The 25,294-nt window shown below is 41.5% G+C and overlaps 1 protein-coding gene and 1 pseudogene across 1 annotated transcript in view; both read right to left on the minus strand.

Moving 5' to 3' along the window:
- Dlgap1 (DLG associated protein 1) overlaps positions 1-25,294 on the minus strand; it is a 504,138-nt gene that overhangs the window by 420,056 nt on the left and 58,788 nt on the right. The window lies entirely within an intron of this gene.
- On the minus strand, positions 6,236-6,907 carry LOC114616785 (annotated as a pseudogene).

The following is a 25,294-nucleotide window of genomic DNA, read 5'->3' on the forward strand; positions in this document are numbered from 1 at the left end:
TCTCTCTCTCTCTCTCTCTCTCTCTCTCTCTCTCTCTCTCTCTCTCTCTCTCTCTTTTTCTGAGAGAGATAGATAGATTATATTTTTCTAGTACATCTATTGATGGATACTTTGTTCAATTCACTGCCTTGGTTATTGTGTTGCAATAACTATGAAAGTGAAGATACTTCTTGGAAATAGTGACGTAATTTCTTTTTGTTACTTGTCCTGTGGTTGGATCATTGATTATAGTAGTTTTGTGTTTGTGTTTTTGATAATGGTAACAGTAACTTACATTCCTATTGCTAGTGTACCATCCTGTTCTTCATATGATGCTAACCTGTTTTCAGTGACTTAGTTATCACTGAACAAATGTCAGCATTCTTTCCAGTAGGCGAGAGTATTGCTAACGCTGAGTTCTTGGTATGTGTCATCCAGCCCACTATTGATCTGTATTTTTCTCTCGCTTATGGCGTTGCTGTCCTCACTTGGCATCTTCTTGACAGGGTGCTCCTGGGAAGTCCTATTAAGATGTGCTGCCCTTCCTTCATACCTCCTCTCTCTGATTGGTTTGCTCCAAGTCAGTCTTTCCTTTGCAGCATACACTGCCTTCTAACACTCTCTACTCAAAACCAATTTTATACTATTTCTTGTTTTACTCCTCATGCTAGAATGAAAAAAGACTTTTAGTTGGTGGTGATTTTTTTTTTTAATCTGAAAAGAAAAAAAAAAAGTGTGTCCGAGTGGTAGACTCAGGGAAAATGATAGGCTTTGAATGCATATTTGTGTAATGCATCACTCTGTGACTAAACCTGGAGAGACATTCAATTTCTGTGTGATTGAGGCATCACAACAGTGTCCTTTTCAGCTACCTTAATTTTTTTGTTCTCAGTCACCCGCAGGCAACTGTGGTCCAAACAGATTGACGAAAACATTCCAGAAAAACAATCCTAAGTGGGGCTGGTGAGACAGCTCGGCCATTAAAAGTACTGGCTGTGTCACACTGGCCATGTTTCTTTTTTTTTTAATTTTTATTTATTTATTATATGTAAGTATTCTGTATCTGTCTTCAGACACCCACAAGAGGGCATCAGATATCATTACAGATGGTTGTGAGCCACCATGTGGTTGCTGGGATTTGAACTCATGACCTCTGGAGGAGCAGTCAGTGCTCTTAACCACTGGGGCTTCAACTGAATATGTAAGAGTGGAGGGCCCTGCTGGGCATAAGTGGAAGAAGAGAACCTTGACCTCATGAAGGCTGGATGCCCCAGGGGGTGGGAATTTTGAGGGTGGGGAGGTGGGAGTGGGGGGGAATAGATAGAGGTTACATCCACAGAGAAGAAGGAGGAGGGGTGAGGGGATTGGGGGTTACGGGGTGGGTGGGGGATGGGGCAAGGGGACAACATAGGAAATGTAAATAAAACATCCAATAAAAAAAAAATAAAAAAAAATAAAAGTACTGGCTGTTTTTTTTTTTCCAGAGAGCTTAAGTTAGGCTCAGAGTGCCCGTGTTGGGCTGTTCCCAGTTGCCTGTAACTTGAGCCCGAGGGCATCTAATACCCTCTCCTGAGCTTATGGACATGCATACACAGTCACACATAGGTGCATAAGTAAAAATAAATCTTAAAAATTCGTAAGTTTTAAATAAATTCGAGTACTGTATGCTGTTGTAAATATTCTGTAATTATTGTTATATGTCTATTTTGCGTCTAATTAACAAACTAAGTTTTACCTTAGGTAATATGCAAAGGAGAAAAACATATGCACAGTGGGAGACTCTCTGAGTTCAGGTATCTGTTGGCGTATTGGAAAGTGTCCCTAAGGAGGGTGGGAGGGACTACTGTACAATACTCAGAGATAAATGGATTCATCAATTAATTTATTTTCTGTTGTAATTGCTGAATAAATTCTTCTGGTTAGAAACAAAGCAATGCAAAATTTAGCTTTTTGGTCTTTAGCAAAAGTCAGTTACATGTCAGGTGGGAAAGATCATACATATTACAAAAACATTTCTGTCAAACTACCCAAAGCATTGGTGGCCATACTGTCAATGAAATTACATCTTACCTAATCGTGGTGACCTACTTATGAAAACCCATGTACATGTGCACCCTGTGGGCACACAGTCTGCTCCTTTGGGGCCCTCTCCCATTCAAAAGAGAGCTAAAGAGGCCTCTTCAAAGATCTTGGTCAGACATCCACAACAGTGTTTGTCAAAGAACTACTTGTAGGAATCTCAAAGGTTTTTGGGATATTTTGAAGAACAATTTTTAGCGAGTTACATAAAAGAACTTTACAACAGTGAGTTTCAAAGGAGAATGAGCCTTTGAGGTATCTGTTTGAACATAGTGACAATTTAACGAACTTCAGACACCCCTTAGAGTTTTTAGAGCGGGCGGTAAATGGAAGCATCCTGACTCATTAAGAAAATTGTGAAGTAATTTCCTGACTAGAAAATCCTGTTTCGTTTAAAATGATCACTATAAAGACTGCAGAGCAACTTAGAGAAATTGTATGAAATAATATTAAATTATTCACATCCACAAAGCCACATGTGGTAGCTGCAGCCATGCAAAATATGCAATTTTTTCCTAAAGACTCTATGAGTAATAATAAAATGATTTCTATTCTGTATTTTTATATTTTGAAATGAAATATTATAAAGGATGAAGTTCTAGAACAAAATATTGATCATGGTGCATAAGTGATAGTTGATCAAATATAACTCTAGACAGTTTGCTTCAGATGGAAAATGATTACTGGCTGCTTCTGACTTGCATGTGAAAGGGATTTCCTCTCCAGATCGTCAGGTGAGGAACTGTGCCATTTAAAAACAAAGGGACGAGAAACATAACATTTGAAGATTCAAGACAGACCACTTAATTAAAAGCTCTGAGAGTTTACGTAGAGAAATGAATGACTTAATGAGACTTTGTTGAATTTTCCCTGATATTATTCTGACATCTGTCATATTTCTTTTTCCCAGTCTAACGACTGATTTCCTGAGGAGCTCATGATGCACCAGAAGGGACAGGGCAGCAAGCACACATTGACGTTAGATTTCCTTCTATGAGTTCCTGAACAAAAGAAAGGAAGAAGCTGGGTGGCTTGGACCACATTGCTTTGTGTTTGAAATCAGTTAAGATAGACTGACCTACATCAAAATGTTGAGTCAGTCTGTAGAGTTTGGAAAGAGAGAGGCATTAAGCAGGAGACATTCATAGAGACCTTTCATGGCAGGACTGAGTCAAAGACAGAAACAGTTGCATGTACGCCATTCTGCCTGGAAATAAACCACTTGGAAATCAAAGTCTTAGGGCTTACATAATGGAGTTAGAGTGACAGGGCAGGGGTGGGGGAGGGATTCTGGACCCTTGTATTCCCACGATTCCCTGTGATGTGTCTCAGTAAGGTGTAAACCCCTGTGTCTATCCTCTGCCTACAAGATTCTGGATGACTCGGGCCATGGTAGTCACCTGTGGATCCAGAATGGCTGGAACTTACTTGGTGTTTAATAGATGAAAACACATCTAGTTGGTGAGAGAAAGGCTGAATGTATCTGTGAATCAGTGCTCTTACACTTTACAAGCATTTTGGAGCAGATGAATTCAACATTCTTTCCCAAGTGCAGGTAGTAAGAGAAACAATTAAGAAAAAAATGGCTCAGTGGTTGAGAGCACTGACTGCTTTTCTAGGGGTACTGAGTTCAATTCCCAGCAACCACATGGTGGCTCACAACCATCTGTAATGAGATCTGATGTTCTCTTCTGGTGTGTATGAAGACAGCTACAGTATACTCATATGCATTAAATAAATAAATAAATAAATAAATAAATAAATAAAAGAAAGAAAGAAAAGGAAGCCTTAGATAACTCCATACACTATTAGATTGACAGGTACATGCATAGTACTGCCCAGCCTTTCACTATTATTTCTCTGCTTATTAAAGTTCATATATATTCTTAATTCCATCATTTATGAAATATTTAATCATTATAGATAAAGCTGATATGTCTCTAGGCTAGAAATCTTAGAAACAAGTTTGGCACACCAAACCGATCTCTTTACAGTCTTCTGAGTCTAGGAAACAGACTGTACAAATTTTTTTTTTTCAGAATCTGAAGAGGACTCCACAAAACAGCATGCATGGAATTTTTCAATTTTCTCCTACAGACAGACTCCTGTGGTACTAAGATTCTTGAATAAGTATTTTTATTGCCAAATCGGATCTTTGCCCTTAGTCATTTGGGTAAAAAATTATTTCTCTTATTTTTCGCTTTTCTGATTAATGTAGAATATTAGCACTTTTTTATGTATATGGTGGTGCTGGGCAAATATATACCATTGAACTACCCACCCATAAACCACAAATCATGTCTCATATGTTACTTATCCTGAATTAATTTAAGTCAAAATATATGTAGCCATATCAAAAATCACTCTAAAACATGAAAACACAAGTCAGTAGTATAACTGATCTAATTCTGTTGCCTTAGTCTAAGTAGAAATGTGCCTTAAAGTATTCCTGAATGTAGCTGTCAGTCCAGGAAAGTTTTAAAAAGACTTCCAGTTTTACGTACTGGCTTTCTAGTCCTCAAGAAGGGCAATGCTTTGATCCTTTAAGCACAGCTTTCAGGACAAATGATCAATGCTCCGAGAAAACATTACTTCGTCCACTTTTGTCAGGGAATCTGCCCTCACAAACACACCTGCTTTGTGAGAGCCATTGAGTTTATATCACCATTCCTGTGGTCTCTGTCACAATGGGGAACCATCCAAGCTGTCAGTATGCTGTGACTGATAAACTTAGCATCTCGGAGATTGTCAACTTTCAAATGCTTCAAACTTCACCCTCAGTGCTAGGATATGAACTGCACCACAATTCTCCCGCTGTTTAAACGAACAGGAGTCTTCTGTAGCATGGTCATGATTAAGGTGCACATGACTACCTACGGTGGCCTAATTGGAAAAAGTTAGCTATTGACTTATACAACATCGAACACACACATTTCTCTCCTGCCTCATCTTTAAAGGCAGAAGTGACTAGTACAAACAGCCTCTGAGTAAAGGAGAGTAAGCAGAGAGCCACCTAGGTATGGGGAAGAGCCTTTGACCATCTTCCCCATTTCGTTCCATTCTAAGACTACATATTTGTGATTAATAACTTTAGAACACGGTTATGAAATTACAACTGTTACACAAAGGAAACATAGATCTTATTGTTTTTTCAAGCCATATTTGTCACCGACAATTAAGCACTTGAAAAAGACATAGATTTGCTTCTATTTAAGAAAAATGCCACCGACAAAGCAGTATGTATTTCTGTTTAGGCTCAGGAGTAGTTTGCTTTCTTGTTCATGCTGCATTAAAGTAACTCTTCTATTATTAAGCTTAAATTTTTTTCTATCTTTTTTTTTTTAAGTCCAGTTTAATTTACTGAGCACCAGTAGAGAGCAGGCTGTTGTACAATAGGGCACAGAGATAAGTCAGCCCTGCTAGCTAAACGTGTACAGTCTAGGAGAAATCAGCGTCTTGATGACTGTTCTACCTTGGATTATGACAAACTATAGAAGGGTGATATTTAGAGCACCTTACTCAACATGGAACTGCTGATGCCTGACACGGGGCAGCAGGGATGCATACTGCAGGGCAAGGAGTGTCTAGGGGAAGACACAGAAGTAAGATAGCATAGGGCCCAGGCAATACCAAGAGCACATGGCTTAGAGGCAGTAGTGGAAGATAGTGGCAAATGGGAGTAAAGTCCCTTTAGAAGATGCATCTCTCCAAGAGCCCTGGCCCAGGCTAGCCACAGCATCCACCAGAGAGGATCCACACTACACCCCAGCAAAAGGCTTCAACCCAGGGCATAGCACCGATTGAAGGAGAAGCCCTTCAGCCTAGAAGGATTTGTGTGGTCCATCAGAGAGGCTGTAGTCATGATGGGGTAGGTGCACTGAGAAGGCTCATGACCAAGACACTGTCTTCACATAGTGGTAACCACAGGCAGGGTTACAGAGACTGTTATCCACTCTTTTCCTCTCATCGTGGATACTGTTCTGTAGGTGATACCAGGGGAAGGAGGGCACAATGGGGTACATATTAATACTTGGCTTCTTTTTGCCCTCTGATTCCCAGATGCATGCCAGAGCTGGTCCAGCACAGAGGCCAGTCAGAGTGAATGTAGTGGTGAGGACATGGAATCTGGCTTAGGTCTCCAAGGATAAGGAAACCATGGCTTGCTGCCTTGGTCTGCTCAGCTAAGGTGAAAGTAGAGGGAAAGGGAGAGCCAGTGGAGGAGGCTGGCAATGCCCACTGGGAATCCGAGCCTCAGTGGCAGGTACTCCATGGAGTGTTCCAGCCTGGCATGCAAGCTCCAAGTTCTCTAGAACATGGCTGGTCATGTAGGCATTGTCCTTCAGGGAGCATTCATCCTTGCCTTTGTGTCTTTTTGGTTTAGGTTGTTCTGTGTCAGTTGTATGTCTTGGTTGGAGTATACCACAACGGTGTCCTTCATGTACCCAAACAGCAGCTGTATGTCTCCATTGTAGCATATCACCACTGTGTCCTTCATGTACCTGGGCAGCTTCTTGGTCTCAAAAATGTGGGTTATATTCAGAATCATGTGGTAGTACCTTGGAGAATATACGTATAGATCTCCTCCATCATTTCCTTGCTGGCCAATCTCTGGGTGGGTGATGGAGTTGAGTATCTGGTTGAAGATCATCATGTCTCCAAGGACCTTCTGGCCAATGTTGCCATTCTCCAGCAAGTCTTTGGTCTACAATACACTGTTGGGCATGATGTCCTGAATGGCATGCCAGGGAATGACGTCTGCATTAGTCAAAGCACAACCCAGCTGCTGAAAGACCTGGATGACAGAGCTCTTGCCTGAGACAATGCCTCTCATTGGGCCCACTAGAAACATCTTCCCAGGGGAGAGAGGTGATGGGCAGACTAGGAACCAGGAAGTACTGGATAGTAGGCACACTTGCCAATCAGCTGCTCTACCAGGCTGGAAGAACTGGGGCTCAGTCCTCAGGCCTTAGTTTCAGTTGCTAGCCCAATCTCTGCAGACCTTACTGGCTGGCTTGCTCCACATAGGCCTGATGCTCTTCTGATCCCTGTGGGTACCAGGTATACATGTGGTACACAGACAGATATGTAGGCAAGAATACATACACATGAATTAAAAACAAACTTTTCTACATCATGTTTTATTCATCTGGCGAATAGAACTGATTCAGTTACGGATCCGGGGAAAATACTCTGGATGTTTTTAGAGAATGTTTTACTCTAGTTCAACAGAGAATATAGCTTTAAATCCCTCCAGCCCCCTCCACTAACAACCATTCTCCTACAGTGTCAAAATCATGTGTGAGAAGGACTAAGAACAAGAGACCATGTTCTGGTTTGGGTTCTGACACTAGGCAGCTATGTGACAGTGTGGGTTTTTTCTTTTTTTTACAACAGTGTCTTACTGAATAAAATAAAGGGTTGGGATAGTATCCAGGGATATGAACTCAACTTCAAGCCTAGAGCTCCTAGATAAAGAATTTCAAGTGGTTTTTGAAACCCTAGTTTATCTGACCATTTGGACCTTTTGTCCTCTGTCTCAGAGCCAGGCTGACACAGTTACTCACCCAAAGGATATGGCATTTCCAAGTCATGCAAGCCTCCAGGACTGGTCCATGTACTTTTTTGCACCATGGACACAGTACTCTTTCAATCGTGCAATTAAGGGCTGGAGAAAAGTACATGGAGACTTCATGTTCGTAGCTTTGAGCTTCTGAAGAATTTATTTGCTGAGAGTTTTGAGAGGACTTGGGAACATCATCTCCTCCTCTAGTCTCTCACACTCAGTTGCAGGCTTCTCTGGAAGGCGTTGCCTCCTCCATCCCCAGATGCCTCACGAGACTCCCCAGGCTCTGTCTTCTGTATTGCCTAGCCGTTCTCACGCCACTCCTCTGATGTCTAAATATTGTTCTCCATCTTACTAATGGACTTCTTATATTAGTAAATGTCTTCTCCTTCACCGAAGTTACAGAATCTGGATTCTGCATACTTAAGGAGAGTCCTTTTCCAGCTGCCCCTTATAGCAGTGGTTCTTAAAGGCTCCAGCCTGTGGTAGTATACCAGCTCTCTGATCAAGTCAGATGGCGTGATAGATAGGGATCAGAGCTGGAACTAGACAGGTGTTACTCAGTGCAGAAATGTGAGTCTTGTTTCTGGTATCCAGTTACAAACACCCCAGCTTACATAAATCACAAAGGAGTCCAGAGAAAGCCAATGTTCCGTTAGTTTCTTCCCTTTATTTTAGGTTTTACTTCATTTTTTTTTATTTTACTAGGAGCAGAGCATGCACGTTAAAGGCAGAATATAGGCTTTAAAGCTGGGAAAAACTTCTTGCCAATGACAACATATGAGTGTGTGAGCAAGACTGGAGGGGGAAAAAAGGAGATGGGCTGAGAAACAAAGATAATCTCCCTCAGACGGGCAACTCTTTCTGCACCTTCCCGAAGAAATTTATGTTATTTTTATTAGGTTTCAATAGGAATTTATAAAAACTGATTATTTATTTATTTTTGCGCTTCTGTAAGTGGACGTGGCTTTAACAAGCTTTAGACACATAAAGTATCAGATAGGAATAGCCTTCCTAAATTGAGATTCAAGCCACGGGGAAGGACCACTGCATGTGTCAATCAGTGCAAACGTCACCCGTGACCTCTTCAGCACAGCCATGTGTGTGAGGGCTGCAGTTCAGCTCTGGAACATCTTCTATAGTCCGTGTGCTGAAGAAGGGAGTAGTTTCCAGCCTGTCGCTCTAACTGGAAGGTGGTGGCGTCTCTAGAAGGTGTGAGCAAGTGGAAAAAAGTTGGACCATTGGACATTTCCATGGAAGGGGTACTAGGTTTGCTCCTTTTTGTAATAAATCCTGGCTGCTATGAGCAGGTGCCCCATGTGTGCTTTCTCCAACTGTGCTGTGCTGCCAAGGCAACAAGGTGAAGTGCTCATGGATTGGAAGTTCCTCAAGTGTGAGTAAATGGAAACTAAGTCTTCTTCTTCTCAAAGACTAGCTTAGTTCCACTATTTCTCCCATCAAGGAAAGACTAATGACACGCCAAGAAGAAAAATCAATTGTGTTCTCTGAGATGTTCTGAGGAATGTTTCACAATACAGAAGAGTATACAGAAAAAAAAAAAAGAATTTAAAAATACCTGCTGGGGATCTGAATTCTTGCTTAGGCTGCGAGGCTAAGCACTGCAAGGGAATATAAATAAAAGATAAAAATATCTCTCTGGGTTCCCTGAGGGACAAGCCTGACTGCATAGGGGTTGATGTCAAAAGTATCCCCTCTCTAGGAAAAAGACATCGGGATGGGTATGGCCCTCATGCCTCTCTGGACAACGACAGGGGGATCAGAGCCATTACAAGGTCCCCTCAATTACTGGAGGTCAGGCCTCTATCCCCACCTTTGCAAGATTAGAATTGCCACAGCCCTTCTATACTTAGAGAAGGGAGGAGATGTCAGGGGCAGCCCTGCTTATACACTGAAGGCCTAAACTCAGCAATAGGCCTGTCATACATGTATACTAACACCAAGTCTTGGGCCTCAGTGGAAAAACATTGAAACAGATGGCTATAAGCTATTGTAAACAGGCAGCTTTTGTGGTAACTTGCCAGCCTGAGTAGTCACAGACCTTGTAAATAGGTAGCCTTGGCAGATAATCCCAACTTAGATAAGGACAAGTGAATCATAGGCGGAGTCATAGTGGTCTGTCCCCTGAACCTTCACTCAGCCGATACTCTGTTCTGAAAGATATCTGTATTCCCCCTGAACACCCACACTCCGGTGTCATCCCCTTCTCCACGTCCTGCTTTTTTGTGTTTATAACCTCTGTGTGAATAAGTAAAAATTATGATTTGACTTAAAAAAAATAGAATGGTTTGGAAAAAAATACCTGCTGGGGTCTGAACCACCAACCAAAGAACATGCAAGGGCTTGACCTACCCTCCCTCCCCCCTGCACCGATGTAGCAAATGTGCAGCTTGGTCTTCATGTGGGTCCCGAACAACTGGAGCAGGGACTATCCTCAAAGCTGTTCCCTGTACGTGGGATATGTTCTTCTAGCTGGGCTGCCTTATCTGGCTTCAGTGGGAGAGGAAGCACCTAGTCTTTCAGAGGCTTGAAGTGCCAGGGTGGTGGGGATACTCAGGAGTTCCCCACTTGCCCAGAGAAGAAGAAGAGGGGGAAGGGCAAAGGATTTTGTTGGGGCTGATGGGAGGGAGCAGTGAGTGGGATGTGAACTGAATAAGTAAAAAAAATTAAACTAAAAAAAAAAAAACCCTAAGGTTGGATTTGGGGAAAAAATATCTGCTGGAGTGCAAGCTTCAAAAACCAGTCATTTATGGACTCCTCTGAAAATGACATTTTTGGTGAAGGGGGACAATATAGATTCACTTCAGTAGGTTTTGGGCTTTTGAAGTGCTCCAGAAATAAATCTGTGGGACTCAGAACACCAGGAAATTACCACTTATGCACTTGCAAACCTTTTGCGACACCGCCCAGACACCTACTCGATTGACAGTCTATTGGTGGCTAATGGTTTCTGATTATGGAACTGATTTCTCTTTGTTTTAATCAGGAACAATGAAGTCTTTCCAACTCAATCACAGTTTGCCTGCTCCTTCTTGTCTGGCATGCTGAGCTTGGTTCTGTAGCATCTGAGAGGTCCTACGTGTACCGTCAGTGTACTTTTGGTGGTAACTGACTCAGTGTTTACAATTCACATGCCCACTCTTTTGGCACCATAGATAGGCCATTTGGAAAAGGTCAACTCGGTTATTTATTTCCCAGCTACAGAGGAGCAGGCCAGATATCTCTTACAGTAGCAGTTTTATTTGAAAATTTGAGACAGGGTTGTCCTTAAAGTCCAATCTTCCTTCCTTTCCCTCCAAGTGCTGGGATTTCTGGCATGTGTCACCAGAGTTGGCACTGTGACAGTTTCTCAAACATTTTTATTAAGAAGATTAAATACTACAGTGCAAATGGAGCCCTTGATATGAAGTTATACTAGGAAGGAAACAGCTGGCTGTTTGTGCAAACGTCTATGAAAAGCACATGTCTCCTGATGGAAGCCAGGTGTGCAGAAGGTATGACAATCAGTCTTGGTGCAAATGCACAGCCGACCTGAAGCTCAGCCATTGAGAGAAATCGTGGGGGAACATTTAATTACAATTCTCTCTTTTAAAGCAGAGAGATTGAATTTTCACACGACTGAACAGAAACACAAAACATACATTTAAAAAAAAACCAGAGATTTTCTGTAATGGCTCTTTCCCAAATATTTACAGCCCATTTAAGTTTGAGATTTCTTTTTTTTTTTAACATGAGTATTCACTCTCTGAACCCTTTTAGAAAGAAATAGGATGTCTCTCAGGAGATTCCCACCAAGGCCTGCATCCCTCACGTTACTCTGAATACTTTTGCAAGAGAACTCTGAGCTCCTCGAGTCCACACAAGTCTGCTAGCCGTGTTTATTCCCTCTGCATATGCTGTCCAATCGGGTAGGATTTGAGGACTTTTCTTTTTGGATGTAAAGTCAGGGAAAGAGGAAGATGTATATATTGTATGCTTAGGAACAAGGAAGGAAAGCAAAAGCCAGGCTTAGAATTCACTATCAAAATAAATAAACCTGTAAATGATGAGTGCTCCGCAATAAACAGCTGCCTCCTGGAGGCTTCCTCCTGCATACCTGGTGCAAACTCCAGCACTTTGATCTTAATATGGTCAGCCTGACACAACACTTCCTTTTTTAAAGTCATTTTTTTATAGTATCACAGAATTAATGTTTGTTATGGCATTTTTAAACACATGTGTCATTATGCCTTGTTCTTAATTGCTCCTCTCCCCAGCCACCCCCCTCTCCATTTCTCCCCTCCCCCACCCCCCCCTCTCCATTCCCCCCCCCCCCCCCAGCCACCCCCTCTCCATTTCTCCCACTACCCTCTAATCCCCTCACTCCCCTCTGGCCAGCTCCCTTTCCTCCTCTGCTTGCTTTCTTTGTAAAACTGTTTGAGAACCTCTTTTTCATCCTTCTAACTCTGTCCCTATTCTCCCCACTGTCTTTCCCTCCCAATGTGACTGCCCTCCCCTGCCTGTCTGTCTCTCCAGCTACTGGATCTACTTGGTGTTGTTTGTATGTTCATGGCCATCTATTGGAGCATATCCCTCATCCCTCAAAACCAAACAAAGCAAGCAAGCAAGCAAACAAACAAACAAGCAACAACAGCAACAACAAACTGGATTCTCCCTCCCTCAGCAGTTACCAACCGCCAACATCACCTCAGGTAAGGTGAGGCCCCTGTAAACCCCTCCTCCACCTGTGCTTGGACCTCAGCTGGCTGGATCTTGTTCAGGTCTTTTGCATGCAACCCTAACTTCTGTGATTGTCTATGTGATCTGCTGACATCCAACTTGGCAAGCATTTTTTCAAAGCAGCTGCCTACTCGCTCTAGCTCTCCCAATCTTCAGCGTCTTCAGCCGTGAGTCCTGAGGCTTGTGGGAAGAGTCTGATGGAGCTGACCTGATGCTCTCTTACTTCATGGATCTGTTACCTTCTTCCTGGAAATTTCTTAAGATCTCTTTCTTCCCCCAGTCCCTTTTCTAGAACAAAATGCCTTTGAAGGATTGATCCTCTTGTCCTAGAAGATGGGTGTAGTACTGTAGGGATGGAGTGAGAGGGTTTTAGTTGATCCACTTCTGGCTGGACACACTCTCTGAAGTGAGCAAGAGGTGCCACACTCACACTGTCTCGTTTGGGACCATCTGCTCCCATGCCTTTCCTTGACCTGATAGACTCAAACCATGATTCCAAGTAAACACTTTCTCCTTTAAGCCATTTCCTGTTAGGGATTTGGTCATAGAAACAAGAAATGTAGCCAACACAGGCACAACTTAATTACTTCTTTTTTGATATGTATATGTATATGTATATGTATATGTATATGTATATGTATATGTATATGTATATGTATATATGCAATGGGAAAGTGAGAGGATTTGATCTTTTAAACTCTGATGCTATCTTGTGTCTTTACCCCTCGGAATCTCATAGGATTAAGAAGACAATCTGATGTGATTCTTTGCAACATTGCAAGGAGTGGTAATTACTAGTCAAGTGGTCAACTTTGTGTCAACATCATGTTAACAGAGAAGGTGTAACAAAAGTCTGAAAAGATACTTTTGTTTCTGTTACCTGCTTTCTACTGGTCTAGACAAATAGCTTTTTAGTCCAAGACTTCCAACTCAGGGCCGACTTTTAATTTTTAATTGCCCAATTAAATGAATACTGAGAAAATATACAACACAGTCAAAGATCCATAGCAAAGCAGTCAGAGGCAAAGGGAAATGCACTCCTGGATATTCTCATCATTAGCAGCTCTGTGGACCTCAATCTGGTTATGAAGACATCACAAGTGTGAGCAAACCTGTGATCTTGGAAGATGCTAAACACTGATGCTCAGACTTTTCCTGGCTCTAACTTTAATCTATTACTTTCCATCTGTGTGACATTGGAAGGTTCTTTAACTTCTCTGTGCTTCTGTTTGTGTTATCAGACAAGAACACTATTGGGCTGAAGAAGGTATTAACTATAGAAGTTACATTGCTGTATAGTAAGTAGTAACTTCACTTTTACAATTACAGTCCTTATAACATTGGATTTTAGTTCCTGAAAAATATAATGGACCAAGGTAGAAACGGAATTTTAGTCTGTTTCAGGATGACATTTTCTTTTACAATTCTTAAAACATTTTATGGATGACAAGGATTATTTGTCCATTTAAGAACCATTTCTGTCTCTGTTCAAGTACAGAAAGTCATGTCTTCTTTTCACAAAGGGTAAAGGAACCACAAGTCTATAGACACAGTTTCTTATCACATTTTCTCCTGCTCCTTCACAAAGCTCAGCATGCTACAAAGATTTCTGTGTCTCGAACCATACTGGCTTGGTATAAGTTGAGGTCAGCAGCAAGACGAGATATTCAAGAAGAAATGTCGAGAAATGTCTCCTGTCCTGTGGGAGATGTGGCAGTCTGTGACAAGTATGTGACCTAAACTTCATTGTGTCCTTTTTATTTTTTTAAAAAGATTTATTTATTTAATGTATATACATACACTGTGGCTCTTCTCAGACACACCAGAAGAGGGCATCAGATCTCATTGCAGATGACTGTGAGTCACCATATGGTTGCTGGGAATTGAACCTAGGACCTCTGGAAGAGCAGTCAGTTCTCTTAACCACTGAGCCATCTCTCCTGCTGGGTACTATGTCCTTTTAAGGCAGGGTTTGGCATGATAAAGCACTACTTCTCTTGTTCAGGGGCTCATGGAATTCAGCCTGGAAACAACATGTGTCTGTCAGAGAAGTTGGTCTCAGAAAGCAGAGCCCGAACCAAAGAGCATACACAGGCTGGACCTAGGCCTGCTGCACATATGTAGCCATATAGTAGCTCTGTCTTCATGTGGGTTCTGAACAACTGGAGTGGGGGCTATCCCTAAAGCTGTGGCCTGTCTGTGGAATATGCTTCTCTAAGTGGGCAGCCTTGCCTGACCTCAGTGGGAGAGGATGTGCCTAGCCCTGCAGAGACTTGATGTGCCAGGGTAGGAGGATACCCAGCAGGGTCTTCATCCTCTCAGAGAAGAGGACAGGGGATGGGAGGAGGGACTATGTGAGGGGGGGCACCAATGGGGATGTAAAGTTAATAAATAAATATATTTAAGAAAAAAGAAAGGGGATAACCAGAACCTTCAGAGTCTTACTAGGGAGTTTGCAGGAAGGTGAGAAACAGGAATAGAGATGGCACCCACGTTTCCGTCCTAAAAGGTGCCTACTTACTGGCTATAAAGCGAGGCAACAGCAGCTAGAAAAAGATCCACCTCACTTCCACTCCCATCCCTGGAGATTCCCTCCCCCCAACCCTCAGCCGTGCACAGATATCTGACTTGTAATCCAGTGTTTCTAAGAAGGGAAGGATGTAGACAAGTTTGAAAGAAAGACCTTTTATGCCACTTGAAGCCACTCACTCCCCTGTGAGATACCTTCCCTATAGGAAGGCGTGGCACTCTTGTTCTCAGGGGAGGGAGCCAGAGTGCAAGAAGCCAAAGGACACAGCAGCCTGTTCACTCACCATTTCCCTGTGATCATTTCTCTCTCAAACACCCCAGCTCCAGCCCCTCTGTGCGGCCTCTTCTCACAAATTAGTACTTTTAACCCAAATTTAGGGCTTTTATTTTTGGGGGGCTAGGGCTCTTTATTTCCCCTATGAAGGTTACATGTCATTTAAAAATTATATTAGGTAAATCTGAGTGCTTTTCTCCAGTTAACTGATTCATATCATCTTTATCCTCAGGACCAGACAGAAATGAGCTTTTCCCCTTTGTGATGGAGGAAAGATGCTGTAAAGAACACCTTCTGCCTCTCTGTGGTTTGCTATCTATCATTTTTGGGACTAGCATGGTTTTGTGAAGATGCTAACTGTTCTCATTATTGTCACATTGTGATATATCTCTTAGTCCTCTACCATCTGGGGAATATTTGATTAGGAGGATTGCCATGCTGTAGCAATACAATGTTCTGAAAATTCCTCTAACATTATAAGAGACTAGGACTTTTACTGGACCTCACAGGCAGAGTTAATCATATGCCTTGAGGTCACTTAAGACAAGACTGTTCACCCAAACTGTCTGACCTGGCTGCTGTCCTACTGTGTAGACAAACTGTCTGACTTGGTTGCTCTCCTACTGTGCACATAAACTGTCTGACCTAGCTGCTATCCTACTATGCACCCAAACTGTCTGACCTGGCTGCTATCCTACAGTGTATCCAAACTGTCTGACCTGGCTGCTGTCCTACTGTGCACCCAAACTGTCTGACCTGGTTGCTATCTAACTGTGCACACAAACTGTCTGACCTGGTTGCTATCCTACTGTGTACCCAAACTGTCTGACCTGCCTGCTGTCCTACTGTGCACACGAACTGTCTGACCTGGCTGCTATCCTACTGTGCACCCAAACTGTCTGACCTGGCTGCTATCCTACTGTGTACCCAAACTGTCTGATCTGGCTGCTATCCTACTATGCAACCAAAGCGTCTGACCTGACTTTAAGAGAATGATGTAGCAATCCTTACTTGATTTGGATTGTCAATGCAGTCAACTTTTACATCCTAAGCTAATGTATAGATGTAGTCTTAAATTATGTACCTTCTCATGCCCCTGACTATGCATGGATATCATTTTTCTCAATGCAGCAAATATAGAAGTTGAAAGAAACTTCCTAAAATCTACTATGAATGGTGAAAGCAGCCAATTACAAATATTGGTTGAAAAACAATGATTTTTTTGGTCTGGATCAGCTGGAATCAGTTGCAGCCAATGACTTAATCCTTTGTAAAACTGTTAAAGATTTCTGTTAAATTTCCCGGTCCTTCCTCATGTGATGCTTTCTGTGTTGTTCAATAAAGACAGAGTGAGGTCCTTTGTTAGGGAGGACCGAAGACACACACAGCTCATACAGCAGGCAGGCATACATAGAAACAAAGAGACAGCAACACACACACACACGCACACATACACACACATGCACACATACATATACACACACATGCATATACACACACATACATATACACACATATTCGTACAGAGAGACTCACATAAACAGAAACAGATAGAAGATAGGCAGGATAGATTCATAAGGCAGCCCTCAGCCAGGGACATATTAAGACTCTTCTAACAGAGGACAAAAGACAGGGAACAAGAAGTAGTACAGAATTCAAGACTGGGTTCTCTGGGTTAGGTGACTTCAAGTAGAAGAGCTTTTCTTTCTCCCTTAACATGACAAGGATGCATTACTGGTAATTTGGAGTTAACATCTGACGCATAGAATTCCTGCCTCGTGCCAGCTCTAAGAACACCTTGTAGAGATGCATGACATGGGCAGGACACGGGTGCCTCTTCTGTCTACAGTTACAGAGGTAAGGTTATAAGACTGAGCAGAATCTCACAGCAGAAGATGATATTCTTACAGAATGTTCTACACATTCTGAGTGAAGTTTTTTTTTCTGCAATTGAACCATTTCTAACTCTGAAGTACCTCAAATATTGATATTCAGCTCCAAAAATGGTCTTCAGGTTACCCTAGCTTTCATGATGAAACAGAACTAAAGAACAAGGGTGGACAGCTGACCTTTACTCATTCACACCATGTTGCAGCTTTCCTTTCTCAACATCCCACTGTGAGCAAAGGACAGGGCAGCGGATCTACTGTTGAAGGGTACTTAGAAGAAAAACGTCTCCACTTCCTACAAAGGACCAATTGCTCTTTGTCTCTGCTGGGGATTTAAAAATAATCTTGAAGGGCAAGGAACACAGCTCCTTGTTGGAGCACTTGCCTAGCATACATAAAGCAGAAATATTACCACCAACAAAACCACTTAACATGGTGAGGAGCAGATAAGATATAAAGAAATCAGTAATACAGGTATATACTGGAAATCCTAATTTGAATCAACTATGGCCTCATGTGCAAATGTACAATGGCAGAAACACTTTTATGGAAAAAAGCTTCTTTTCTCACATTGGGTAACAGAAATGTCTTGAAGAGATCTGCGTTTCTCCCTAGGACATGTTTCTTTCAAGAAGAGCAGTAGAAGAATTAAGCATCTCTATGACTGATGTACTATACTCTTTTAGATTTTCCATTCCTTCCATAATTCTAGATTGCATAGTTTTGGGCTGGTGAGTTTTATAAAGTACAATGATAGTCATTTGGAAGGTTTGCAAAAACCCGAATGTGCTGAATATCTTGGCTAATGGTAGTAATACTGTTCCTTTCCATTCCCATAAATCACAATCAACTTCAAGTCTGTGGTTTAGCAAAATGCTTTAGAATTTTCTAAATCCCTTCAAGTTCTATAGTGTGTGATATTTGCCAATGCTCTTGTAAAGTTTTGAGCAAGGATCAAATTCTGCATCCTCCTATTTGTCTCTGGTCAAGAGCGCCATGGGGGGAGGTGTTACAGAATGGGATGTTGTGGAAGACTTGAAGATAGTTCCAGGCTCCCAGCAATTGATTATTGACTCAAACACCAATGCAGGCACAGCTCTGAAGGAACTGAGTATTTGACGTCCCCAGTCAGGTGATGTTAACTAACATCTCTGGGAGAAGAGGATGTACTCTAGAAGTTTGAAGAGAAAAGGAGAAGTACAGGTTGGGGGTGATGGCTTAAAAGATGGAGTCACCTGACGATGAATAGGGGGAGCTCCTGAGGGAAAGCTAGAAAGTAAATTCAGGATATAAAGTCACACAGAAGAGCCCTGGTGAGTGGACACCTTGATTGTGGTCCTATGCTACACCGATACACTTGCCTGGGCTTCTGCCCCAAGGAGTTAGACATCACAGTCATGATGTGGTAGGTTGTGACACACTTAATGTGTGATAGAAAACAAATATGAATTATGGCTTTGCAGCAATGTAGACAAACAATATTTCTAAATGATTTATGTATTGAAATACCAAAAATTTCCTCAAATTTTTGGTGTTTTCTCAAATTTCCTATTAGCTATATATCTAGAGAATTTCAACACTACATATGATTGAGAATGAATGGTAGAACATTTGGCAATTTCTCTCCTCTTAAAGAGATTCATTTATATTATTTGGGTCATTTGAGACAAAATATAATACTTTATTCTCCTATGACTATGTTTATCTCTCTCCCCACCCCAAATCTAGCCTTCACTTTTCCTCTTGACTCTGGAAGAAGAGGGAAGGGTGAAACTTAGCACATGAATTTTATTATTGTAGCAATATTTATACATACTTAATTTCTACTGGAAATATTTATTGTAAATGTAATTTCTATAATTGGTGCAGGGAATACAATTGAATCTAATTAGTGAAGAACATTTGCATAGACAGCCTGCCTGGACTTTATGCAGCTGGACTAGAAGACAGCAAACCTGAAATTAATCATCAAATGTCTGACATTAAAAGAGGAATTAGTCAAGGCAGAAACATATGAGTCAGCTCGGTAACTGATTCCATGGTTTCTGAGCAAATCTCTCTCTGGATTTTGATGAGCACTAGCACGTGTTTATATTAAAACTTCTCCAGCAACCTAGACACTGTGTTTAGTAAAGCCTAGGTACCCAAAGGGAGGCTGTATTTTATCCTGTTTGGCTGTTGTCTTTTGGAAACATGCTCTTTTCCGAAGAGGAAATGAAGAGAGAATGAATGCGGAGGAGAGGGGAGGCAGGAGGGGTCTAGGAGAAGAGAGAGGAAGAATGGAGAGAGTGGCTGATAGGTATTGTATGAGAGAAAAATCTATTTTCAATAAAAATTTTTGAAAAAAAGATTTCAAAATGATGATGGATATAAATGTACCCATATCCTACTTTCTCCTTCATCTCTGAGTCTTGTCTTTGAAAGGCAGACACTTTTCTTCCATGACATGTTAGCATTCCCAGCTTCCAGGAACCACTGTTGTATAATATTCAGGAACCACTGGTCTGTTTTATAATATTCACACAAATGCTTTGTTTTTCCCTTCAAGGATGATGGAGAAATAGAACTGACCAAACAGCACAAAATTGAAAGAGGAGAGAAAAAGGAGGTAGAAAGAGTGCTAATTAGATGCCTGGTGTTGAGCTGCTTCCCAATTTATGATTTTCTCAAGTGTTAGCAAATAAAAACCAAGTTGGGAAATTGGATGAAATATATGAATGCTCCTAGCAATAGATAATCAGGCAGGTAAATATCATCACTGTATACTTAAAAAAACAAAGCTAGTTCTAACTATAAATTGGCAACATAGAACAGTCCTTCCACTAAATTGCGATATTAAAACTAGAAAACAAAAGGTTAGTATATAAGACATTTAGTGGGCCTGTTAGTCAAAGCAGAAGAAATATGGAGAAGGATAAGAAACAAGAAGTGCTCATTTCTCTGACAAAGAAAAATCCTTAGAAATTAAGAATCATATATATATATATATATGGTAAGCTTGTATCACTTAATTTTCTATCACTACAATAACAGGCTACTTATAGTTTGGGAGATTGCTCTCTATAACTGATAGTATCATTGTCTTGGTTATGAAGAGGCAACACTGATGGTGCCGGTATACAGTGGAACACAAGTGTTCACCTGATAGTCAGGAATCAAAAGAGAGAGTCTGGCATTCCACCGTCTCCACTGAGGACACAATCCAATGACTTAAGACTTCCCAGTCTGTCCTATTTCTTAGTTTCCACATCCTCTCAACAGAACCACACCTGAGTCCAAGCTTTCAGTACATGGGCCTTTGGCGGGTCACTCAAGGTTCACTCTGACACACAACGTTCATGAAAGCACTGATTTTTATTTCTGGAGGGGACAATGACTTCACCTAATGCTAGTTTGGGGATATTCATAGTGGCCATCATTCAAGAGTAAATCATCTCCTTCTGAAGTGTATCCGTGGCCTCTAATAAAAATGATGGGCTCACTTTCAACTTTAAAAGAACAAGAAGCATTCCCACACCATACTGTACAGCAAGCACTCCAATGCAAGTAGCCATTGGACATCAACAGGTACTCTTGCAGTAAATACAAAATCCCAGGCTTACCCTCAGAGAATTCTGCCTCCCACATACACTCTCTAAGCATTGTTGAGTTCTGTTGATCAGATTTGGGAACTAATGCCTGTGGCTGCCTTCTCTCCCTTCCAAGAAAACAACATATAACCACAGAAAGCAAACATACATTTACAGGTGTGAGTAAATGTACCTTCATACAAGAACCTATGTTTATCCCCTTAGTCAGCATCAGGTGTTTGCTCTAAGAGACAATTCCGTTTCAATGTCGACACTATCCGGAGGTAGCCATGTGTATCACATTCTGACCTGACAGGTCTGCTGTTCCTCAGCTCTCTTGGGTTTCTCTTAAAAAGCACTGCAGAGACCCCTTTGTAATGGCCTCCATCCGTTTAAAGAGTTTGTTAGCTCAGTGGTTCATCACTTGCCTATCATGTTCAAGATGCGGGTTTGATCTCTAGCAGCAAGAATAACAACAGCAAAATGGTTTCATATGTGTCCAAGACAGCAGAACTGGTAACCACTTGGTACCCTAAGACTCTACTTCATCTATGGCTTCTAATATGCACACTTACCTGTATCTGAACTTCTGGGAAGTAGAGATCTGATTGTAGCAGGTCATATTATAAAAATACATTTTTGGCATCAAAACTATCATCTTTATCGTACTTCTCCCATTTAATAGCACGATAAACTTGTTAATTACGACTGTCTGTGATGGCTTATGTCACATAGAACACTTTACCGCCTTTTGGCTGTCTTTGAAAGACTAGTCTAGTGTATTCCTTCTGACGTTTTTAAGCTTTAAAACAAGCACCACCACGTTAAACAGTAACTAAGAATAGTAGTGCCCTCACAGGAGCTGAATTTACATTACAGCCCCAGAATCAGAAGATTCTAGAAGAAAAAGAAGCTTTTGCAGCTTGCATGCCGCCACCTAGTGTCTGTCTACCTGATGTACAGAGAGAAGAGCCAACCAAACATAATTTGCTCAAAAGCTGATTATTTTCAAATTGTGACACAGACACCATAGTTTTGTTTTTGTAAATACTAATAACATCTTAAAATTGTTCAGATATGGGCAGGGATAAAGATTGCACATGATATATTGGACAAATCTCAATAGCAGTGTTGCCAAATTTGGCCAGAACCATCCGAAGTAACAGGCCTTTCCTTCCTAGGTTAAAAACAATACCATCTCACATAGCATTCAGTACACGACAGTTGACCTTTTGTGATACAGAAATAAAAATCTGAAACAGGTCTGTGGCTCAGAGACTCATCAGAAATCATAAACCCTGGTAAATAATCATATGATACTTGAATATAAGCCTGGGAACATGCTGAGATTGAAGGTAAAAACAGGCAGTTCTATGTACTGAGGTACTATCCTGCTCTATCTCCTGAAATGCCTTCTTAGTATAGTGTGCTGAAGGTTCTCAATAAGTTGCCCTTGGAAAGAAAATAAGCAAGTAATCACATTATTTTACATCTGAACTAATCAGGGAATCAAAGGTGAGACGTCATGGATTGTCCTACCTCATGGTGAATGGAAGAACGTCCTTGCAAAATGTTTTCATTCGAAACAATTTTACTGTTGTCTATGGCTCTGGGGATCAAACCCAGGATCATAGCGATGCCTTGTAAGTGCTGGACCACTGGACAAAGAAATCATTTTTAATGTTCTGAGAGAATTACAGTTATGTATATCTGTGGAACACGCAAGCAGACGCTTTGGGTACATGGTTCAGAAGCTCAAGGCTTCAGCTCAAGCTCCACGACAGAAAAGACCACAGCACTAACAAGGCAGGAGCAGGCTGCAGTGTAAGCTCTGTAACCTTATGCTAATAGCCTTTATGTTTTTGCTTCCAGGTACCTGATCTCAAATGAAGACATTTTGTCTAAATTGCATTTTATCTCAACGCTTTAAGTCCCCCTCAAGAATGGAGTAAAACGGTTGTCAGTTGTTAAAGCATTCGAATCTGTAAAGGAATCACATAATTGTTACTGGACACTTGAGTTACAAGCACAAAGTGTGCTGCCTGCTGCCGTGCTTTCAAGACTAAGTTTTATGCAGAGCACCCAAGGGGAGTGACAGTGGACACAAACACATTCCCACCCATGTATGAAAGGAAGAGCATTTAGTTATGAAGCAGAATGCAGATGACTGATGTACTGAGAGAAAGTAAGAAACTAAGTTCCCAAGTGACTCAGGTGCCAGTGACTGGTCGTTTCTTCCAGTTGCCTAAAGATATACGTCTTAGGGTTTTACTGCTGTGAATAGACACCATGACCAAAGTAACTCTTATAAGGACAACATTTAATTGAAGCTGGCTTACAGGTTCAGAGGTTCGGTCCATTATCATTAAAGCAGAAGTTTGGCAGTGTCCAGGCAGGAAGAGCTGAGAGTTTTACATTTTCACCTGAAGGCCTCTAGGAGAAGACTGGCTTCTGGGCAGCTAGGATGAGGGTCTTAGAGCCCACATCCACTATGACACTTTCCTCAAACAAAGCCATACCTCCTAATAGTGCCACTCCCTGGACCAAGCATATTTAAACCACCACAATATACAATGCCTGAGGAGAAACCCTTGGCTAGGTGTGCATACCCATACCGACACGTGTATACATCTGCTTCAGGACTATGAAATGGTTCTTCTAGGACATCACTGAAGTTTGTAAGGCACAAAGGCTTCCATTTAGCTCAGTGCAGTAGCATATGCTTATACTTCCTGAACCTGGGAGGAATATAAGTAGTTTAGGCTGGCAAGTTCAAGGCTAGCCTGAGTCACACAGAGAATACTTGGTTCAAAGCAGAAACCAAAGCAACCCCAAATAATCAAAACCAAACAACAACAAAACCAAGGGCTGGGGATATAGCTTAATGATAGAATTTGCTTTTAGCATACACAGGGTCCTGGGTTCAATCCCTAGCATGGACTGAACAAAAATAAAGCAGTCCTTTACTTAAGTCAGAAGATTGCTCTTGTCAGTGTCTGACGTACATCTGAATAGATTCAAGAAACTAATAAAATGTACAAGTGTGAACTACATCAGCCGCAGAGATTGTAAAAGCTCTTTATTTGGCCACTTTCAAGAAATTCACTGATTCTGGGAGAAATATAATCACTCAGATCTACGATGAAGAATCAAAACTCCAGTCTAAGCCATCAGAACCCATTCTTGACATTTCAAAATGATGAAATTCAAATTTTGCCTTTTATACTTTTCTTATACCATATTGACTCTGAATGACTTGGAGTTTCTCACAGCATGATGAAGCACAGACCACAAAGTTTGCAAGATCTTTTTTTTTTTTTTTTGGTCAGAAGTGGGATCTATCCTGATGGGTCTGTCTGACAAACCAGGCCCACTCACGAAGCCCGACTTTAGACATATTTGAAAATTCTTTCCCCATTTCTTTGACAGTTGTATAAATTTTAGAATATATATGGAACAGAAGAAGGTAAGAACTAGTCATGATTGACTTGTTGCTTCTACTGGTCAGTCCTGAGCCACCCAGCAGACGACATGAAAACAATTTTGTGTACAAGTGTCAGCAGATACTGGAAGGCTGATCATTATCAGTAAGAAGAGGATGCAGACAGAGATGGCATCTTCTGCTATTCTAATGAACAATATTTTTATCGTAAGAGTCAATCATAACTGGGGACAGATGGCATCCTTCCTCCTGTTTCCATTCAGCCGAGTTCCTGCTACTGGTTAGCATACCTGAAACCTCTGTTCTTCTGAGCTTCCCTGTCAGTCCAGCTTTCTACTGCATCCTCATTCTTAAAACTATGTTGCAAATCTGGATTCCCAGCAGGCATTAATTCATTAAGTCAGGATCATGTCTCCATCTCCCTAGGATATTCTATTTCTGCTGTGCTGATAAGCCCTTTTTCTGGGAGATGGGGCATCTACCCTTGTCCTCTGTGAGTATATCCTTTGCTCTTAAATGTTTACATCTTTAGAACTTCATTCAGGAAGACTCCTTACATGTGGAATGCCTTCTGGGCTACCCCATTGAGTATTCATCCTGAATATAGTTCTCTGTTGACAGTCATATCAAGGACTGTGGTTTTAACAATTTTCTAGACTGTAGTCACAACTGTCCATGAGGGATGTACTGTTTATTTTTCTCACTGATATGATCAAAATACCTGACAGAAACAACTTAAGGAAGGGACATTTGGGTTTGGGTCACAGATGTGGTGCAGAAGCCATGGTGCAGAAAGCACAAGGCAGTGAACCACACAGAACTGAGATTTGGGAGGCAGAGAGATGGATGGATGCTTGCAGCAACCTTGTTTTCACCTTCTTATTCAGTTCAGGAACCCAGTCCATGGGGAGAATATTCTGTTCACATTTATAATGGGTCTTCCGACCTCAACTGAAGCAAAATGAAAACTCTCTCAGATGTGTTTAGAGATTTATCTCCAAAGTTTTTCTAGATCCTGTTGACAGACAATATAAACTATGATAAAGGGATCTTGCTCATCTGTCTGTTCACCTGTTCATCCCTCTCTCCCTCCCTCCCTCCCTCCCTCCCTGCCTCCCTCCCTCTACCTCCATCCATCCATCCATCCATCCATCCATCCATCCATCCATCCACCCATCCATCCATTCCTCCATCTCCATCCATCCATTCACCCATCCATCCATGCATCCCTCT

This window comes from Grammomys surdaster, unplaced genomic scaffold (genome assembly GCF_004785775.1).
Source record: "Grammomys surdaster isolate TR1022 unplaced genomic scaffold, NIH_TR_1.0 132, whole genome shotgun sequence".
In the NCBI taxonomy this organism is placed as follows: Eukaryota; Metazoa; Chordata; class Mammalia; order Rodentia; family Muridae; genus Grammomys; species Grammomys surdaster.